The 6,477-nt window shown below is 39.2% G+C and overlaps 1 long non-coding RNA gene across 1 annotated transcript; it reads right to left on the bottom strand.

Moving 5' to 3' along the window:
• Positions 1-1,992: 1,992 nt before the first annotated feature.
• LOC119153134 lies at positions 1,993-6,175 on the bottom strand. Its single transcript, XR_005106057.1, has 3 exons — positions 6,140-6,175; positions 3,778-3,887; positions 1,993-2,285 (listed from the first exon to the last, which is right to left on the bottom strand). It is a non-coding gene; the product is annotated as an uncharacterized LOC119153134 (long non-coding RNA).
• Between the last annotated feature and the right edge of the window lie 302 nt (positions 6,176-6,477).

Here is a 6,477-nt window from a genome sequence, read left to right as displayed (position 1 = left end):
TTATAGAACTTGTCAGATAGCTTGTTACACATAATAATCCTAGAAGAATTTTCGCATGCTGTGGAAGGGCTGCCAGATATGTTTTTAATTCCTGGCACTAAGAAACATGTCTACAATGTGATCTAAATGTAATTTTGGGAACAATTGCATTTACTCTGAAATAAAATTTCAGGAAACTGTGGTGCTACAGCAACAGGTGATGTGATTTTAAAGGAGAACATTTTTGGGGTTTTCTCTGTGTGTGCACCAAGTCTGGGCATTCCTAGAGCTGTAGATAAGATATCGGGGTCACCAGCTTTCTAAAATGTGCAACAAAAGGTCTGCTGTACTTCGTTGATTAATACAAGTTATGTAGGTAGACAATTTGGAAGTTTTGCTCATTCTCAAGTTCAGTATTTCTCCTACTCCCAAAATGGGACTTTGGGGGAAAGGGAGGGGTGGTAGTGGGTTTCAGGGGAACAATGTGACCATGGCAATTAGAATGAGGGAGGTTTAGCAATGGACTTTGTACAAATTCAGTGAGAGGTGAACCAGAGAGTATTTATCAAAAATTGATGAGGGACTGAACAGTGATACTTGGAACAGCGAAATGTTTTGGATGTGTGAATCATCATGGAAGGATAAAAAATTTGGATATTACCTTGACCCTGGGGAAAGAAAGTTGCCTCTTGTATCCCTTAATGTGATACTGGTTGTTAAGGCTGCCTAGTGGGGAGCAGGTTGTTGGTAGTGGCTGTGGCCAGTTTGCGTGGAACACTGGCCATGTCAAAGGAGTGAGTTGAGGCAGCTGTGCAGGTGTGTGGTCTGCCCTCGCAGGTGGGGGCTGTGGCCTCAGGTTTAGTGGTCAGGAGCCAAATGGTGCCATTCACCAAACTTCATCTAGTCCTGCAATAACTCGTTTGTATCTTTATGTGAGGTATCAGAAGTTGGCCTGAATGGATGGCCTCGCGAGGTGTGCTGGACGGTTAGAGCTGAACCACAAGAAAGCATACTTTAACCTTCTGCAGAAAGGGAGGTACCTGGTTTTTAAGAAAATAGTGTGAATGTGTTTAGCCTTTGTTCTACCTGTATTGATTAATCTGCCTCAGCCCTTGCTTTGTTAAGAGGCAGATTCAGTGAAATCAATACTGAAAGGCAAGCTGTGCCTTCCTGTAGCAATGAGATCTTTGCAGCCTCGTCCCAGAGAGAGGGTCAACGGCTCTACTGAGGGCTGGGCAACAAAGGCCAAAGAAGAGCTGTGCTGAATCACTGCATGCCTGAAGAGCTTTGGCAAGTGCCCTCCTCTTAGTTGGCATCACTGCTGTGAAATCTTTGGATTTTGTTGGTGATTAATCTTTCGCAGCTAGAGGGGGAAATGTCTTGTTTGATTCCCTACCCTTTGAAAGTATTTTTCAAGTACTACCAAGTAATTGTACATAGCAGCTGTATGAAAGTAGTACAAGTAACTGTGTTCTTTATGCTGCTGTATGTTTCACAATATTACTGATATTATAGAAATACAACTAGACCTTGGCATGATAATACATTTTTAAATATGCTATGTGCAGATCATGTAAATGATTAGGTATTTAAGGTTCTTAGCACTTTTTAGATACATGTAATTTGATTCCATGTTAACAGGAAGACTCAAATATAGCCAGGCAGTGAGCTAAGTCTGATGTGGGTTTGTTCTTTATATACATGTTTCATTACACCAAGTTAAAATCAAAGTTCATGTCATTCCCCACAGTTTAAAATTTGTTAGCATATTTCTGGATACTCACAAGAAATACTTTATGAGAAAGAGAGATGCAGAAGAATGATTCATCATGGATGTTTAACTATACTGCAAAGAGGCACCGGAAACTCCCTCAGTAATGAGTTGCATAAGTGGTAGAGGCAGTTTATCACATTTCAAATATATACAATTTATATGTGTGTGTATATACACACACATATACAAACAGCGGTTGTATATATACACACAATTAAACAATGTTTTAAAATGCATTTTCACAAATATCGCATATATACGTTCACATGTATATGCATGAAAATCCGTTGTAAAACATTACTAACTTAACCAACGCAAGCAAATCCTCAGTCCTTCAGGCCAGAAGGTGCAGCTGTGCCTACAGGGGGAACTCCCACACGTGTGCAGGTGAAAGCCTGGAATTGTGCAGCAGTGGCGCTGGAGCCAGCTCAGTGCTTCATGGATCTTCCGCAGCTGCTCTGTAAAATCTTGCAGTTCTGATGAGAGCTTTCTCCCAGGAAAGGCTGGTGACATCATGTGTTGGTGCTAAGTGCTGAGCAAAAAGAGGTTCAATACAATTTTCCTAGTCATAAGAAACCAATAAACCATTCCTAGTTCTATGTAATATGCACCCAAATGAAGTTTTAGGGCTCTTTTCACAGGTTAGTGTATTTCTATACTCAGAATGTGAATTGGTTTACATATACATATGTATATGTAAAACTCCATTTATTGCTTTTCCTAGACAGTCCACAAGATGGTAGTGCACCAAAAACATGTCTCTGTACCTTATGCTGTGCAATAATTAGGTTTTTTAAACCTCATTTCAATTTGCTGGCAATTCAACAAAAAAAGATTGTGGGTTCAGCTAGGTTAAATAATACATTTTGAAAGTAGGTATGCTAGAATTTATCTGGGTAACTTATTAATGCTTGTCATGCAGTTAAATATTTTACATAATTTCAAAAGGCACCGTGCATCTCTGAGATGGATTTCTGTTCTCTGCCTTTGGAAGGAAAGCTTACTATTAAGAACTAAACTTCAGGCACCTGGTGGGATTTTGGATAGTTACTGTCTAGTTCCACTTTTTCTTCTTTTAAACACCACGTGTATCAGAACTTTACTGATTAAATATTTATGTTGACAATCTAATTTTTTACTTGATTTCTTTCAATGTTCATTAAAATATTAACTTTCAGAATATTTCTAAAAATCCCTGAGATCAAGATGGGTATGAAAGATTTCATAGGGAACAACTTTGGTAATTTCTGTTGACTGCAGCTTCTGCTTGTCAGGGAAACACTATTTATCATTCCGTGTGCTTACGGCTTAATTTCCCAGAAACCGTTGTTCTGGGATGGATGGATGTAAACCCCTCTGTTTTCTCCCGTCCTTCTAAACTTCTATTCCGGTGCCTTCTTCAGCTAATTATGGCTTTCTCATGACTTCTGACCATAATGAAGTCGATCAACATTTTGTCATTGGTGTCACAGTTGCACCCCATCCATTTTTTTAGCTGCTGTGAGTAATCACACTAAACTACTGATATTTAGTACAGCTCTCCTGACAGATCCATGCATGTGTCACTAGCTGATGATTATGCTCGGTCACCATTAGAAGGAATGCGCCAAATTCTTTTCTTCACAGTCTGCAACTCTTTGATCTTCAGGATCATGAGGACAGATATTTGCACCTGTTTGCAGGTGGGAAATTAGTCCCATGATACCAGAAATGGTGATATAGAGAATTCCTGAATAATTAAAGGTGCAAGTACAGGTGCTCCCAGACTGGTAAGCACCTCTGTCCCTTTCTGGGCCTCCACTGGGTCTAAGTGGCATTGATTTCTGCCTAATGTGGAAATGGAGAAAAGAAATCCTGTCATATTCATGAATGGAGTTAACCTTTTCCAGCTGTCTCTGGTTGTGGGAGAAGCATGGGAGTGGGCATTGTTGGTCCCTGCTCTCAGCTCCCTGGCTGACAGCTTCATTGCTGAGCTGTCAAATTAAGTTGCCCTAAAGCAGCATGTCCCATTGAGTATTGCTTACACAGAGATCTGCGAGTGTTCCTTTCTAGGATGCTGCACAGACATTACCTTCCTCTCAACAACTTGCCATGTATCTCAGTTTCTCCAAGCAGCTGAGTTTGCAGTTGTCCCCTGCAACAAGAGGAGGATTTATATGGATTAGACAGGGCTATACATGCTGTAGAGAAGGTGTTTCCACACCCTTTCTTACAGCTACATGAAGCAACGGGATGCTGTGCTCCACAGGTGTTTCAATGGCCACAGGTTGGCACAAGTTTTGGGCTGGAGTTGCAGATCTGGGGAGGTGAAGTGTCCTAGTGATTCCAAAGCCTGTGGATGTGGTGTTCAAATGGTATGATGGTTACCCATACTATTACAAGAAGAAGATTTCTGTACCTGTGTGGATGTTTATTGTTTTAAAGAAAAACAATGGGTTGCTGGTGGATAATGTGCAAGTGTAACAGTAAAAACTACTAATAAATACGATTTTGTATCTCTCTAAATAGGTGATAGCTGGATTAAATGTAAGCTTTTTGGACAGGTTTAATATCAGATGTTGTTGTGAGCTTTTTTCTATTTTCCTTTTTTTTTGTTAGATGTTTTCCACTTTGACAAATATATTAACCCATGTATTTGGCTACAGCGTTTGCCTGCCAAATCTAGTTTTAAAGTAAAATCAGTTTTTTGAGCGATGGAGGCATAAAATGGTCTTTAATGAAAATAACCACAGACACTTAACTCTACCTATTCCAGCCAGATGTCATAATAATGTGAACAATGAAAGTGAAAAGTCACTTTTCATCACAGGTATCTTGAAATCTGTATCGATAGAAGGTAGCTGGTATGATATGTAATTTTACTATATTCTTATTGCATCTTTTTGAATATTGTATGGTGAAAATTGTTTTGGGTTTTTTATCAGATTCACTCATAAATGACACTGAATTTCTTAATTTTTGGTTAATCCATAGTACCAACTGGAAATATTTTGTTAATGTAGCTCTTCAATGAGTATGCCCATAGGGCACATTCTAACATGCTTGACTCTCTTTGCCACCTCCTCTTCCTTCTTGCATGGCCTTGACTATTTGCCTGTGCCAGGTATGACACAACCCCTGTGCAGCTGCCAATGTGAACAGCATGTCCTAAAAACAGTGTGATCCAAAAGGGAAAGAAATGTTCTGCTTAGGGCCAGGTTTTGAGTGGTTATTGAAATCTAATCTCTACTCTTACAACAGCTTTACACGAGCATTTGGTATATCCTTCAAAATTGGGGATTTGTCCTTTGGCGGAATTTTATCTCACTTTTTTATTTTAAGACCCCCAGTGTTCACTTTTTGATGCTAGGAGCAATAGTTCCATCACCGTGACAAACAAGCGACCTGAAAAGTCAAATACTCCAGAGGATGGGGTCAAGTCAGACTCTTTCATTATCATATTCGTATGGGATAGGTGTAGTCACTAGGCTATCTGCCTTTATCGATATTTCTGCTGCTTGGGTCTGCACTTGTGCTATAACGTTATTGCCTCCCAAAGAGAAGATAAGGAATGGGGCTTTAGGTTATTCAGAACTTCCTTGAGAAAGATTTAAAATATCAGTAAAACATGACATAATTTCTCTTTCTAGTCCAGGTTGGGTGAGTTTGTTTTAATAATAATAAAAGAAATCTCCAACTCAAAATATTGCCCTGAAATTTGAGCGAGAGGTATTTTTTTTTTATGCACTTCTTACTACTCTTTTATGAAAGGAGTTTGAAATCCCAGTGATGAGAAAAACTTTATTTCTTGCTTTGATGAAATGAATAAATTCTAAGTTGGATTTATTAATTCTGAATACGGAGCTGCTGATGTTTACTGTGTCTTGTGATCCTTGAAGGCTAGAGTTAGGCTTATGGAAAGTGTTCATAGTGGAGAAGGCAGAAGGGAGGTACCTAAGTTCAGAGAGATTTGAGTGTAATTGCAAGGAATGACTTATTTTTTTGTACTTGAGAGACGACCTAAGGTATAAGCTCAGCAGTCATCAGATAGAGACATAAGTACAGTCAAATCAAGAGGAGTGACTGCATAGAACTGTAACAACAAAAACCAGTTATTGTTGTAAAGACTAAAAGCCAGCCAAAACACTATTTAGTTTAGGTTTGTATCTTATGATGATAAAGATTTAGATGAACTTAAACAAAACAGATCCTACCCAGTTATGCTGTGCTGCTTTTCCAGGAATTCATCTCAGCCCTCTTGTTTTCATGTGGTGGTTTGGGTTTTTTAATGGTATTGGCATCGGTTAGCTTTGTTTTTTGCAGTTGTGAAAAGGCAGAGCTCAAACCTTAAGAAAATAGCTGGTCAAGAATGAAGAATGTCATTAACATAAAACTGCAGCCACTTACCATAAGTCTCTGGAAGGAGTTCAGAATGATTTTGTGCTCAGTCATCCAGAAATCAAATTATTGCAAAGCAAGGAGATTGTTTGTAGAATAGAGGCCAAAGTTTACTGCTTTACCTTTTGAAATGCTTAACCCTTGCTCTTTCGACATGTTGGGCCCTGCCACACATTTCAGCAGATCATTGGGGAAAGCCTTTCAAAGTTTAAGGTGACTTTTTAGCTGGGTTGTGTTTAACTGATGGTTTTAACAATAAAAGCAAGTTCCAGCCCCTTATTGGGATGCTGCCAAACCCCTGGATCAGTAAGTATCTTGTTGTTCATGCCTCTGCCAAGATGTTACTA

Source organism: Falco rusticolus, chromosome 9 (assembly GCF_015220075.1).
Source record: "Falco rusticolus isolate bFalRus1 chromosome 9, bFalRus1.pri, whole genome shotgun sequence".
In the NCBI taxonomy this organism is placed as follows: domain Eukaryota; kingdom Metazoa; phylum Chordata; class Aves; order Falconiformes; family Falconidae; genus Falco; species Falco rusticolus.
This window is presented reverse-complemented; position numbering and strand designations above follow the sequence as displayed.